Raw genomic sequence first — 15,774 nt, 5'->3', positions numbered from 1 at the left:
CTTTCGGATTCGTCAGGATACTCTGGAGAAAATGTTTTACCATCCGTGGACGTTCACTTCTCTTTCTCTTCATCTGCATCAGAAATTCTGTGTTAACAAACCCAGTTTCATTTGTGAAAGAGCAATTATGATTCCTAGCTTGGTTAAATATTTGTGCCAAAGGTGAGAAAGGGAAAACTTCCTAGAATTCAAAAAGAATGCTTTTAAAGTTTTCACCATATCCATTTCAAAGGAAAATTGTATGAAAAAGGTAATTGAGAGACTCTCATATTTATAAATGGTTCCTTGGAAATAAACAGGTCTTTTCAAAGAGGCGGAAATGGCCTTCCACTCCCTCTCTTGCCATCTAGAAATGGATTCAAAAGGAGATTCTTTATCGCAGCCAAGTGTTTAGGGGTTTAAGGGAGAGACACTACTCAGAAAGGTTTCTGGCTGTCCAACAGCCCTTTTCTTTAGTCTCCCAGCAGACTCTGGGGGAGGATGTGAGTAGGATGATCCAGCTGGGACATCTTGGGTGGCAGTAACCTAGTATGTACTTGAACACTTCTCCCTAACCTCATTACCATTGCACTCCAGGAGGATTGCATACCAGGGAGCAGATGCTGTAACTCTTCTCTTCTAATGTGACCACAGGAAAGTTTGCTTTGAAGGGACTTTTGGAAGTACAAAGTATGAAGGTGAAAGATTAAAGGTCTTATAACACAAAGAAGATCTATCACATCTCCTGCCACCCCAGAACTGACAATATTTGCTCAAGTTCAGTGTTTTCGTGATCGATGTGTGGGTCATTTTTATTTCCAGTGGCTGTCAGCCTAAGACTACAGGACTTGCCAGTCCTAGTAATGCAAATTTGCATTGTATCTCCATTTTAAGGGGCCCAAAACACATTGCCGTATTTCTCTGCCTGTTTTCTTATCCTCTCATTAGATAATGCATGTCTATTTGTTGCAATACAATTCTAGGCAATGGTGGATAGAAAGTAATTACAGTAGTCTGAAGAGATTGCTTAAAGAGACTGGCCATAGTGAAACCAGTGTCTAAGGTTTCCATCTGCCTGTCTAGCCATCTCTGAAGGCTTTGGGCAGTGTGACAGAACATAGAATTTGGGGCCAGCCTACCTAGGTTTGAGTCTTAACTCTACCTGCTAGGGACTGTGTGGCTTTAAGCCAATATTTTTATGTCTCTGTGTTTCTGTTTCTTTTTCTGTGGAAACGGTGAAGAATAATAGCTACTTCTTAGAAGAGTTGGGAGGGTTAAATGAGCTCATACATGAACAGCACTTAAAACAGTACCTGACACGTAGTAAGTGGTATGACAGAGTTTGCTATCGGCCGGGCACAGTGGCTCACGCCTGTAATCTCAGCATTTTGGGGGACCGAGGCAGGCGGGGATCACAAGGTCAAGAGATGGAGACCATCCTGGCAAACATGGGGAAACCCCGTCTCTACTAAAAATACAAAAATTAAACGGGCATGGTGGGGGCGCCTGTAGTCTCAGCTACTCCGGAGGCTGAGGCAGGAGAATCACTTGAACAAGGGAGGCGGAGCTTGCAGTGAGCCAAGATCGCGCCACTGCACTCCAGCCTGGGCAGCAGAGCGAGACTCCATCTCAAAAATAAATAAATAAATAAATAAATAAAAGAGTTTCCTATCACTATTACGAGATCAGGTTTTGTTTGTTTTTTACAGCCTGACCTTCAAATGTTTTATGCACTCCTTGGGGTTGTGTGCAAAATTTAGTGTGGCTGCTCAAATATAAAATTTCCTGGCCGAGTATTCATACTGTTTATCGAAGTCATCTATGAATTTTAAAAGTTTGGGAACTACTGTGCCAGGCTCTGCAGGTCTCCTAACACGAATAGATAGCTTCTATCATTAGTAAAACTCAGTGAACCATTATGAGTTTTGATTCCTACAAACACGAATTAGATCTTCAAGTAAAATAGTCCTTAAGAATTTATTTACAACATACATGAAAGCTATTGGTGAGATATGTTCATTTTGTTTTCTACAGCTTTCTTTGAATCATTTTTTAAAAATACACAATTATCAACAGCAGCTATCTAGTGAGATCAATGGGCCAAATTAATCAAAGAGAGCGTACCACACTGAGCATCACAAAGATTTGAGAATTTCCCCCAGCTTTTGAGCTGGCCTGCATTAATGCAGTGACCCACTAGATGTCAATGTTTCCATGAGAATGAATAAAGACATTCTGTTGTTATCCTTGAAACAGGATTAATTGATTGCTATAAAAAGTTAGATGAAATGAAATGTTCTCCTTGCTCTTCAAACTAAGATAAGCTAATAACTTTGGACACAATTTCACTCCTCTGCATTCACCAAATGTCCAATTACATATCCTCCCTGCCTGGACCTTCAAAACAATATAAAACTGAATGAAGCCAATGAAAGAAGTCACAGGAGGATTTTTGCAGAGCTTCCATCCAGTTCAGAAACAAAGCAATTCAATACATGTCTTCAAGATTTCTAAAGGCAATGACTTAGTAAGTAATGTTCTTCCCATATCATCCTCTATGTCCTCTTTTTCCGCTTTATTTGATACATTTTTAAAAATGTCTGTGTGAAAACAATGTTTTAGCTATCTTTGTTCAAGTAGGCTTGCTTAATTGGGACAAAGAAGATCCTATTTGAATCATAAGTCAGCCAGGAATACTTTCGTGTTTTCAGATGTTCTGTTTTCACCATTTATCTGAGCACACATTTTAGATTATGTGCCTCAGCCGTCAGATACAGACAATCAGGAGAGCCACAAAGAGCCATCTAAAGAGGGAAGAAAACACAATAGATGGGATATGGGAAAAAATATATAACTAGAACATCTAAATGAGTGAGGAGGATGCTGAAAGCATTAACGCAGGGAAAATACCAGCACACGGGCTCCTTTATCTCCCTGCTCTTGTGGTTTCATTTAGTACATGTCCCTTTTCCTCCTGAGAGCAGAGAGCAAAGCAAATGAGACTTTATAGGATTCCATTGCATGTGCACTGAAACTTCTCCAACGTCAAATATTGCTTTCCTGGGGATATAAAGTCTACTGTGTGTAGTAAAGAAACAAACCTAGGGTGTTCATCAAATATATGCTTGAGGTAAAACACAGAGATTGATTAGGGTGGAAATGTTTTTCTAATAAAACAGTAGGAAAAATGTGTTCCAAGAATTCAGTCATCTCTGGTTATTTTCAGCGCTGAAAGCAGATGGCCTCAGAGGCTGAGCTGGACACTGGTTCAGAAATGTAACACAAGGTTGACACTAACATATGCTGTCGTTCGTGGGCTACCAGAGTTCCAAGAAATATACGAATTTATCCCAGTAAGACCCTTCTCTGAAATATTTTCTCCGTGCATTTTCTAAAAGTTAATGTAAGCAAGGCTTAAATGGGCTCAGGAAAAGGGGACATTTTATTTCCTTTGGACCCACTGGGAAACTTTCACAGTATCCAGTCTCTTTTCTCTGTCTTTTACAGTTTTCTCTGACATGTTGAAAGTAGAAGTGGTTATTTGTCAATGACAGTTTATTATTTTTATTCAGACAATATTTCAGTATAATAGTCTAAGCATTTAAAATGTAATTCTTCATTTTAAAAGCAATATAGACAAATTATTAATCTAAATCTAGGATGCTAGACTTAAAAACATCCATCTAATTAATGTTATGGTGAGGTTTAGGGGTAGCAGTTGCTAGTAAGACTAACCATTTCCAAATATTTTCCCTTGCAGCCTGTCACTGATATCTGAAATGAACCAATAAGAGATTCATAAAAGAAATAGCTTTGCCATTAACAGAGAAGTCCATCTATCAAATTACTATCATTAATGTCTTAGTATGAACTCATTTATTTTCCTCTTTCTATGGAAAAGATGACCAAAACAGGGAAGTACATAGGGTTCTTCTTAGAGAAGGTGGTTTTGGTAGATTGCTCAGGATAGCGAAAGTCCTAAGAAACGCTGGATTTCTGGGGCTGTGAGAGAAATAGAAGCATCCAAAAATTAAGATGTATATCTAAAGATTTAGTAATAAAATACCAGGAGAATGTTTTTCTATACTTTTTCCAATTTTGCATTGGGAAGACCCTAAGAACAGGGTATTAGTTCCTGTAAACAATATAGCCAGTCCAGAGAAGTGCCATTTTTTTTCTAGTGGGAAATATAGAATAATAAGGAAGGAGTTATGGATTGAGTTATTGCTATGATAGTACATTGAGTTTAGGAAATTGCCTGACCTCCCGACTACCATGCTAGGGGCACTAGGGAAGATCAGCTGCCTCTCTCCCTCTTTCTCTCAATTGTGCATCCCACGCATAGGAACAGGGTATCGTAATTTTAGAGGCAGATGAATGGTTTTCAAGAATCATTTTACCATTTTCATGCTCTGTTAACCTTGAGAATTTTCCTTAGCATTTCTAAACTTCAATTTTCTTCTTTTTAAAATGGAAAAAAAAACCCACTATAATCTGTCCAAACAAATCATAGAGTGGTTTTAAGTTGACAACAACTATGTGCAAATGGGCTTTGTGAACTGTGAGGGGCTTTGCACAATCTCCTGAGTATATTATTTATATAAATAGTGTAATTATATTATTTCATGCTCTTTTAGGTCATGAAATCTGATGTAATTACAAGCAAAAAATACATCTGGTATTTACTAGGTTAGAAAGCATGAAAATGTGTGTAACAAGATTAGAAAAAGGTTACTTCTCCAAGAAAGGAAAAAACAAAAGAAAGAAATGCTGTGGGATTGTATTGGACTCCTGACAATGGCACCAACTTCACAATGTGATATTAATAGATTTTGAAGGATGGGGTGAGAGTGCCGAAGATATGACAGTATCCTTCTGGTGTTTTCTTTGGAGATGAAAGAGATAAGGCAATTTTTAAAATGTATATCCTAGATGCCTTATTTAGCTCATGACCCTTTCAAAACATTTGCAATCACTCATTTTGATGATTTTTCTGATGTGACTAAATCTTATGAGTTATTTTTATTAAGATCTTGCAAGGTTGCCAGACAACTAATTGTGGTGGAAAACAGCCAAGGAGCAGGGCCAAAGTGGTGCACAATGTGGACTGTTTCTCCAGCCTATTAGCTATCTGCATTCCTAATCATTCCAGAAACCTCTTTTAAATCTGAACAAATATTTGTCTGCATACTCTTCTCTTTTTTTTTCAATTTTTGTGTCTGTGTCATGTGTGCATTTATAACTTACTTATCTCACTAGATCGCCATCTCCTCCCAGGCATAGTCTGTGTCTTGTCTTATCTTGAAGACTACTGGTAGGATCTAATATAAGTTTAGGCACACAGGTCTTCCTCTAACATGGATCCTTTTGGTTGCAGGAAAAGGAGTTTGGGTTGTAGATAGGACTAACCTCCTCACTAGATGTACACATTTTACAATTATCTTTACAAAATTTGCTCCTTATCTTCTCATGATGACCCCAAAGAAGAAAAGAAACTTAGCTTATTCCTTCACATGGATTCGTGCATCAAACACTATTGAGTGCATATTGCATGCCAGGTTCTGTGTTAGCAACTGGGATGACCAAATAAATGTGACAAGAATTCTGTCTTAGAGGAACAGTTCAATAAGAATAAGGATTTCAGAGAAAGAGAAGCTCAGAGAAGGAGAAATCCAGCTGAATAAAGTCATGGGAAGGGACACCCCAGCTGCTGGGCTTTAAGATTAATATGTATTTGTGCCTCATTTATTTTTTCTATCCTGGCTGTCTTTTATTTTTTTATTAATTAATTTCTTTTGTAATTTGCAAACATTGTATATATTTGTAATGTACAGCATAATGTTTTGATACATCTGGTGGTTGTGATTCAGAGTGGGCTCTGGTTAGCACACAAATTACATCATTAGTTCCATATTAGTCTATTTTAGATAGATAGAAATAAATCAAAGGGAAGAAGATGACTTGGAATTTGTGTGAAGCAAATGAGACACATACATATAGAGAAAGTCAAGACATGGGATGACTAATGTCACCAGATAGGAATCTCTCTTTGTGAATAAATACACTAATATATGTAGAAACACACACATTATAGTATCATTTAAAAGAGGAAAATATTGAAAACCACATAAGTATCAAATATATTAGAAACCACAGAAATATCTTATCATTTCTTCATTTCTTAGGGCTATTTTGGGGGGGATACTTTTTTCTCAGCTTCTATTCATTTTTAAGAGCTATTTTTTGTATTAATACATCATATATGTTGTAAATAGTTTCAGAGTTTATGTTTGCATTTAATTATTTCCTTTGCTGTTATATGTGATATCCTAATTTTTAATTAGTTGTACTTATGAGTCTCGTACTTTTGGTTTCTGCTTTTGGTATCATGCTTAGAAAGACTTTCTCCACCACGATGCCATATAAAGTGTTTATTTTCTCCTACTGTCAGTATGGTTTAATTTCTTTATATGTAATTATTTAATCTTGATAAAACTTATAATGATAAAAGGTAATAATTTAACATTCTACCCTCCCCAAGTAGTTAGGCAATTTTCCCTTTGCCACTTGTTGGAAGTATCTCTTTTATGACAAGCTTCTGTTTTAGACATGTCTGGTTTTGCACTAGTCCAACAATATTTAAATCTAGTTCTGTACTACATTAATTCTGATAGATATTATCCCCTCCTCATTACCCACTTTTATGTATTCCTGCTGTACTTTTTATTTATCCAATACCAGGAAGAAAATAAAATGTCAAAAAAAAGGCAATAAAAAGGCTTTAGTGATAAAGAACCAGAGCATCTCTTGTAAGAAAGAGAAGCAAGAGTATGAAAGACTTTGTTGGATGGTTTCAAAGAGGATGAAGGTTATCTAACAGAGGCATCCAATTCTGATTCAACTTTATTAGTCTCTAGACTCTGTTGACCCAGTTAATCCTGTAACAACTGCTACTTCAACAGATTTGGAAAGCAATTTAATAGCCTACAGATAGCTGCCGTATAGTACCCAGAACTAAAATAACTACTGACTGACCAGACATTCCATTAAAACAGGTAACATTCATACAAGTAATTCATACTTGGGCAGAAAGTAGTCAAACCATGACTTTCATGACCAACCGGTGGTAATGAGATATTCCTGTCTAAAACAGCAATGTACTTCTAGTGACCACACTGTACCCAATATGTAAGTAGGCTCAGGCCTGCCCTTGGGGATGCACTATTCTTCTTCTTTTCTCAGAGTAAAACTTTCTGGCACAACTATTACAAACGGACTTAAAAAAAGAAGTCAGAGATACAGCAGCATAAGGAACTGAAGAAATGTATTACCCCACCCTAATCCCCAAGGGTGGAAGTATTTGTTGCTTGTTATAGGTCTACTTTTTAATAATCTTATTATTAAAATTATTTTCAAGGCAAATAACATAGCATAATTTTAAAGTTATAAAATGCTAATCTTATTACTTTTTCATATAAAGGGAACCAGTGAGATGGAGTCTTCCAACACCACTGGTCTTACTATCTCAGATTAATAGATTTAAATTTAACTTCATTCAAGAGCCAAAAGCCCCATTAGGATATTCTAACGAGTTGATTATTCAACCTCTACTTGGATATATTCACGGTCTGAAAGCCGTTGTAAGCTGGCCCATTTTGCTCCTTAATTTTATTAGGTCAAAATATCTCTCCCTGTAACTCCTATGGTTTTGTCCCTTGGTGCCCCACGGAACACATCTACCCAGTCTTTGTTAAGTCAGCACTTTAAACATTTAAAGAGAGCAAGCTTCCAAAGATCTACAAAGATCTCCAAGCTGACCATTCTCATTGATCTCTGGGAGCTTGCTGCCCCTCAAATGATGCTATTCTCTGGATTTTTTTGGTTCCTTTGGTTTCTGGGTTTATCAGAATCTGGAGCTCCAAACCCAATGAATCATTTTTTAAAATCTGCTGTATTTCTCTTTGCATTCCCAGTGTCAAATACAGTTCAACATGTACATAGTAGGTTCTTATTAAATATTTGAGAACATAAACGAATTAATGAGATACTTTTGATCGCTTTCATGACGATTTTAACAATTATACAAACTCGGATCTGTGTTCTGACCAGAACGAAATTCTTCCACACATATAGCTGCATTCCTTGAAGTATGTGAGAAAAAAAATCATACGTGGGCAGGTTAAATAAATTTTGGCTTACAATTTGCTTAAGGAACTTCAAGAGTTATACCAGTTGTATTTTATTGTTATTTTGTTGCAGTTCTAGGATCCAAAGCAGAAATTTGGTGTGTGGCAGCTCTACGTATCTCACAAAGGAAGATTTCATGTGGAAAGTTCCTGCAATGTCCCAGTGCACAGACACCGGTCTTTTCTAATGTGCTGGTGCAAAAGTAGCGTGCCCTTTTTTTTTTTTTTTTTTTGTTTGAAACAGTCTCCCTCTGTTGCCCAGGCTGGAGTGCAGTGGCGCGATCTCGGCTCACTGCAAGCTCCGCCTCCCGGGTTCACACCATTCTCCTGCCTCAGCCTCCCGAGTAGCTGGGACTACAGGTGCCCGCCACCACGCCCGGCTAATTTTGTTTTTGTATTTTTAGTAGAGACGGGGTTTCACCGTGTTAGCCAGGATGGTCTCGAACTCTTGACCTCAGGTGATCCGCCCGTCTCGGCCTCCCAAAGTGCTGGGATTACAGGCGTGAGCCACCGCGCCCGGCCGCGTGCCTCTTCGTTTAATGACCTGGCAGCTTGTTTCTCAGCTGCAGATTTCTTTTGTTAGTGTTTCTGCCATTGCCAGAGGCATTTCTGTTGAAACTGGCATCTGTTAGTAAACTTTCTCCAAAACAAAGCTAATTTAGGTTTTGTGGTATATGAAGCCCTTCTAGCTCTTTCCACTTTTGATTTTATTTCATCCCTAAATTGCCATCGTATTGAGGTCGTTTTTAACTATTTTTTTCCCAATGATTTATTTTTCCTAGTGTATTTTTTTTTTTTCTCTTGGAATTTGACCTTGGGCATGTGTGCGTGAGTTTTACTCGGGACACTTTCTATTAATACCCCATAACTTTTCCAATTGTCTTCTGCTCTCTTCCCATCCTCCCACTTCAACTTCTTGGTCTAAGTTGAATATGAACTTTCCTTTGCCTGTCTCTGAGATTTGGATCTCTACCTTACGCTCTCTCATCACTACCATAGTAGTATATTGTGAGCTATTCTGAGTGGGATGGAAGCCCTTTCTAGGAAGTGAAAAAGAATTATCCTCAATACATAGGAACATCTCAGAAACAAGTGAGGGTCCTCAAAATTTCCATACGAAAAAATGTAGGTGTGATTATCTGGTTGAAAGAATGGAAGGAAGAGTGTGGGTATGAGGGGTTGTGTTGAAGCTGTTCGTATATAAAGCAAACTTTCTACTTAGCATATATCTTTATTGAAGGGAGGAGGTGATAAAGATTATTGTGGCAATGAAAGCCACCTTCATTAACTCTTCGATCCGGCACTCCTGTGCTTTCGTTCCGGATATTAAGTGACCTGACAGAGATCCCTCCTGAGTGCTTGGCATCTCCTTTCCATTTCGATTTGTTTTGCAGAAACTCCCTTGTTTTATGACAAGATTGGGATGACACAGGTAGCTCAACAGTGGGAGTGGGATAAATGCTTGAGGTGATGAATACCCTATTTACCCTGATGTGATTATTACACACTGCATGCTTGTATCAAAATATCTCTTGTATCCCATAAATATATACAACTACTATGTTTCTGCAAAAATTAGAAAAAAAATAAAAAGAAAAAAAACGAATTGACACTTATGTTGGGATTCTGGGTATGGCACCTAGGAGTATGAGGTCTGAGACAAGTAATTGAACATCTTTCAGACTCAGATATTTTTATCTGGGAAACAGGAATAATAAAATTACCTTTTAATTTAATTGGTTAATGGGAGGGTTGAAACAGATACTGTATGTTGAAGTTATGTTTGTATTAGAAAATGTTGAACAAATGCTATTCATCCTCCATCCCTAAGGAAACAATGAAAATGATGTAACAATATAAGAAATATAAAGAGCGTTATCTTCTTTCTAGTTGAATTTAATTCATTTCCATTCAATATGTTCTTTAATTGGGTTGCCATAGCTAATGGAAACCTGGTGAATGGAGAGGGAAATCTAGGATTATTGATGGTAGTTCTTTTGCATTAACTTGGTGTACAGGTACATAGGACTGTACTTGTACTGTGGTCATAATTTAATACAAATATTTCATAACAATACAAATATCAGTTTGTAAGAAAACTGTTTTTAGAAAGTAAATCTGTGATATGATAGAGTTTTGTGTGATGTGTCTGTATGTAAGCACATGTACCCATTCAAGCAGCAATCATCTCTTCCTTTTTACCAAAATAGGGTGTGTGTTTCCTTGTTCTTCTCTATGTGAAAGACTTCTGACCGACTACTTCACAGGCATGCAGGCACGTAATGATACATGAGTACACACAGTGGTGCAAAAGGCTGTGTTTAGGCATGCAAATACTCTAAAAAAAGGTGCAGAACATTAGCAACATGACCTTTCCTTACATCTGAATATCTAATTTTGAGACCTAGCTCCACTATTAATGTGCTGTATGCCCTGATAAATCACCACCCTGAGTTTGCTTTCTCAGCTGTAAAATAAGAGATTTTAATTCTTAAAATTTCCAACTTGTAGCTGAAATCTTTTAGGATTGCACTGCCCCCTAGAAAAGAGATAGTCACATACAAGTATATGAAAAGTGAGTCATCAGGTAAATGTGGAAAAACATCGTTCTAATGTCGTGTTATTTCTCTTTACGTGAACCTGATTACTCCATTCAATGGAAGAACCACCTCCAACCTTGTCAGATGAGACTTTGCTAATTTTTGTGCAAGAGTAAAAGTAAGCTTGAACTCAAAATGATGAGGATAATCTTAACCATAGATGGTATTTACTAGAGTATGTGTGGGGGACAGAGTAATTTTACACACGCATTCAGTGACTTCAAAATGAACATGCCTTTGGATGAATTTACTTTCTTCTCAAGTATAGTTTTATTTGATTGAGAAAGATATGCATTTATGAGATTTGAGGAGGATTTGCATTATTTTTATGTGTATGAATCTGGGTATGTTATTTTTGCTCAAATATATGAAAGAACACTGAGTTCTCATTATGACTATGTATGGGAAACCATGGCACTTGCACACAATCAGGGATGCCAGTTTGGCTCATTGATCTGTAAGATCCAGGTCCAGGTCAAAGATGTGATGAGGGCAACAGATGGTTGTGAGGAGTCTTCTTACATGAGGAGATGGACAAAGTCATAGTTCTATTGGGAAAGGAGAAGTCATACACCAAGCGCTCCAGGGACAAGATACCAACCTTGTTGCTGAGAGCATTTTTGCCAGTCCTGCCAAGGGCCCCTAGTCTGTTGTTTTTACAGAACTGTCTGTGTATTGGTGATGTGTACTCAGGAGCATCATATAGTTCAGCTATATGATGGTCAGAGCTAGAAGAGGGGCTATAATGTCGCCAGCATTAGGGCCCCTGTGGAGAATATATGTACCAAATGGGAAAGAATGGCACAAAAGGAGGATTTGTTCCTCCTTTCATGTCATTCTTTTTCATTTTGTATGCAGTTTCTGAGAGTCCACACTGTAACAATGAATCTCATGATGAAAGATGTTCTGGGGCTATACAGTGTAAGCACTGTGGGAAGATAGGTGCTGGCTCTCTGTAATATGCAGCACCAGGATTTGCACAACCTCACATTGTCATCACTATTGTACAGTAAACGGATAAATCCTCAAATTAGGATTTTATTGGAGTATAAATATGCCCTGGGAGGAAATCATAGCCTCGTGGAAGGCTTGGGGTGAGTGCTGCTCGTGTCACACCGTCTATGGAATCAGAAAAGTTACCTTAACTGCCCCAAAGTGGCAATCTTTTGAATATACAAAATGAGGTGAATTTAAATTACCATACCACCCAATCCATCTAAATTAGAATCTGAAATTGGTAATGCATCTCCCTTAAGCTTCTAATTAATTTCCATAATGTAGTTTACTCATAACACATTCTAAACAGCCAGGTATAATCTGTCTCATCCAATTTCCTTGAGGTTTTAAACATTCTATGTAAAAATATGAAATACTTATCGGTTTCCCTGGGCTTACCTTTCAATTTTCCTACTATTTATGTATTCAGAAAGTTTGATGAAGTCAGGTATAAGAGTGACACAAGACAGAGTTAAATCCAATTTCTCTCTATTCCACACAAACTGGTAGATATGGCAGCACCCAGCTAAGTGGATAGGAATTCTAGGTGATATTCTTTTCATTAAGCAGTTATGGCTCGCTAGCATGTCTTGTCTTTTAAGGTGTATGTATTAGGCTATTCTTGCATTGCTATAAAGAAATAAAGGGTTACCTGAGACTGGGTAAATTATAAAGAAAAGCAGTTTAATTGGCTCAAGCCTCTGCAGGCTGTGAAAGCATGGAGCCAGCATCAGCTTGGCTTCTGAGGCGGGCCTCAGAGAGCTTTTACTCACTGTGGAAGGCAAGTAGGAACAGGCATGTCACATGGTGAGAGCAGGAGCAAGAGAGAGAACACAGGAAAGTATTACACTCGTTTAAACAACCAGATCCTGCAAGAACTCACTCATTATTGTGAGGACAGCATCAAGCCATGAGAGATCTGCCTCCATGACCCCAAAACACCTCCCACGGGCCCCACCTCCAACACTGGGTACCACATTTCAACATGAAGTTTGGGGGGACAAATATCCAAACCATATCAGTGGGGTTAGAAACACATACTGATGTCTTTAAACTAGATCCTGAAGTAAGTGTTTCACCCAACCCACATGCTTGTTAGTGTGAACTCTAGTTCCATGGACTGTAGCCATAATTGTTTGGCACGTGATCATCTAGCAGAGCATGTGAATCAGAAGGATATGAAGAAAGCATGGACCATAACAGCCTCACCATCTTTGGTTGAATATTCACTGTGTGTAAGGCACTGTCCTAGCCATAGCATATCTTAGTACCATTCACAACAACTCCAAGAGGCAGGTAGTTCAGTTATTTTTATTTTATATATGAGAACTATGAGGCCAGTTTGTTTAAATAATTTTCCCAAGGACAAGTTGCAAGATGGATAGAGAGCACAAATAATCTGATTGTATACCCATGTCCTTGGCCATCATCTGTTTTTCAGTTGTTTTTTTGTTTGTTTGTTTTAGCTTTTGTTTTTGTTTTTTGCCTCCAGCCTTTAGACATTTCATTGTTTGATCTGTTTGTCTAATAATCTGGCTACACCTCTGTCTGTCTCATCTAGACTCTTAGAGAAAGGAAACCTAGCTATTAGTAAACTGGTCATCCACGATTTCCTGGTGCAAAGAGTCTACTCAAGCATTAATCAAAAGCCAGGTAAAACAAAGCTAAACAGAACAAAAATATCAGACTGAAATCTTATCCTTGAACCATTGAGCAAAGAAGACACATTTTGTGCTTTCGTATATTTTCTTTTATCCTGAAGTTTCTTCTTCCAGGAGAAGCTTCCTGAAGAGATGTACAGATATGCAATTTAGAAAGAAGAGTAAAACATACAGTTTTCTAGGAAGAGAGCATATTTTTAGGAAAGGCTTCTCAGTTTGATATATGAAAGTCAGTTTGGATCTTGATGAATTATACTCAACATAATTTGCAATTAAGATACTTGAAAATAATCAACTTAAATAACTCTTGTATATGAAGCAATATAATACAGCGATCAAAATCATGCAGTCTAGCAGCCCGAATTCAAATCCCAGATATGCCACTATTTGTGTGGCCTTGAGCAATTCAATTAAACTGTATAAGACCTTGTTTCCTCCTGTATAAAATGAAAATCATCATATTTCTTCTTCAAAAGGCATTGAGGAATTAAACCACATGTTTAAAGTTCGTAGCAGAGTTCCCATGTAATAATGAACAATCAATAAATAATGGCCATTATTATATGGAACTTTAAGATATTTGGGGTAATGATAAATCATAGGGTCATAATTATATAAGTATTAATTATAGCCATGAGTTTGGGTTATTTCTTTAGGGCTTATCATATAGTAAAAGAAACAGAGTGGTAAGGGTAAACCAGTTGGGGTGGGAAGATGAGAAGTGAACAGCCCATGAGGAAGATAAGAGGTGACTGGAGAAAGGAAAACTAGAAGCTTAGGAAAGAGAGACTTTACAGAAAAAGGAGATTAACAGCACCAAAGGAAGTCCAGCAGTCTAGTAAGATGAGAAAAAAAAAATAGTCCATTGATTTTTGGCAGTTATGTATGTTATGATAACTTGAAAACTGTGGGTAGAAATGATATTCTGAGTGTGGATGACAAGTGAAGTTATGACACTTGAGAAGGAGGAGGGTTGGCAGCTAAAGGGGCCAAAGGAAAGGTTTTGTTATTGTTGTTGTTGTTACTGTTAGTTTTGTTTTTCAGATGGGAAAAATGCATGTGCTGAATGGCAAAGGGCCAGTACTAGTAAGAGACTGGTTTAAAGGAGAAAGTGGGTTGCAAGCCCTTGAGGAGATTGATGGGCTGGGATACAGAGCTCAGTTTCATTCACATACTTGTTTCTTGTTATTCTACAAGCCCAAGAATTTACTTCTTATCAGACACCAAAACCTGTGCTGGAGACATTGTGGCAAACCAGACATATGCTACTCTTATTGTCATGGAGCTTCTACTTTATACTCTGGATTTTATTCTAAGTCCAATGAGAAGAGTTTAATGAAGAGTTTTAAGCAGGGAAATCGTATGGTTGTTATACAGCATTACTGCAGTAATAGCTAGTGCTAATAGAAATAAAGTAATATGTTAAAATGCAACATGGGAGCAATCAGAAACATAAAAATGGACTGAGGTGGAACTCATGGTTTAGCAGGGAAAACCCGGCACCTTTGTCATAGCTCTTTCCTCAGCCTGGGTCCCCCTTTCCCTCAATATTTGTAAGGCTAGATCCTTTTTGTAATTTATTTCAGGTTAAACTTCACTCCCTCAGAAAAGCCTTTCCTAACCTTGAGTCTAAAGTAGCTCGCAAGTTGCTCTCTACTACACGCTTTAATTCTTTAGATAAACGGATACAATCTTATGATTTTTATTTAAATATTTATTATGTATTTATTTTTATCATCTCTCTTTTTCTGTTAGATTCTAAGTTCCATGAAAGCAGGCATTGTGTGAATTTCTCCTGCATCTGGAACTGGCCTAGCACACCAAGTAAGTGCTTGATAAATGAATATTATGAATAAACGCATAAAAGCATAATATGATGTAGCTGCAGAAACAGAGGAAAGCACCAAACTCTACGACAACACAGAGTAAGAAAAAGTACAGAGACTAAGTGTCATTTATGTATCAACAGAGAAGTATACCAGGGGACATTCTATCTCAGAGAAACTAGACTTGTGATCAATTAATAGCTTGTCAAACTGCCAGTAAATAATGAATAATGATGGTGGGATTTGAGCTCAAATTGAAGTAGGTTCAGATTCCATACACTTTACACTCCTCCACATTGCCTTTCCTTTCCCTTTTCCCATGGACAGGGTAGTTTTTATTAGCTTCCTACAGACAAAAGATACAACCCCCCTAGCTTAAATCAGGAAGAATTAGATATCCTAAACAGACCAATAACAAGCAGCAAGACTGAAATAGTAATTTAAAAATTATCAACAAAAAAAAAGTCCAGGACTAGACAGATTCACAGCAGAATTCTAAGAGACATTCAAAGAAGAATTGGTACCA

General features: G+C 37.6%; 1 long non-coding RNA gene across 1 annotated transcript in view; it reads left to right on the top strand.

The window, feature by feature from the left end:
* The first annotated feature begins 2,256 nt into the window (after positions 1-2,256).
* Positions 2,257-15,774, top strand: part of LOC107970845 (uncharacterized) — a 57,408-nt gene continuing 43,890 nt past the window's right edge. The window contains exons 1-2 of the long non-coding RNA XR_001713804.3: positions 2,257-2,506; positions 15,178-15,246. This is a non-coding gene — a long non-coding RNA (uncharacterized LOC107970845). The remainder of the gene's footprint in view (positions 2,507-15,177; positions 15,247-15,774) is intronic.

This window comes from Pan troglodytes, chromosome 2, assembly GCF_028858775.2.
Source record: "Pan troglodytes isolate AG18354 chromosome 2, NHGRI_mPanTro3-v2.0_pri, whole genome shotgun sequence".
Lineage (NCBI taxonomy): Eukaryota > Metazoa > Chordata > Mammalia > Primates > Hominidae > Pan > Pan troglodytes.
The sequence above is the reverse complement of the archived record's forward strand: the minus strand, read 5'-3'. Positions and strand labels throughout refer to the sequence as shown.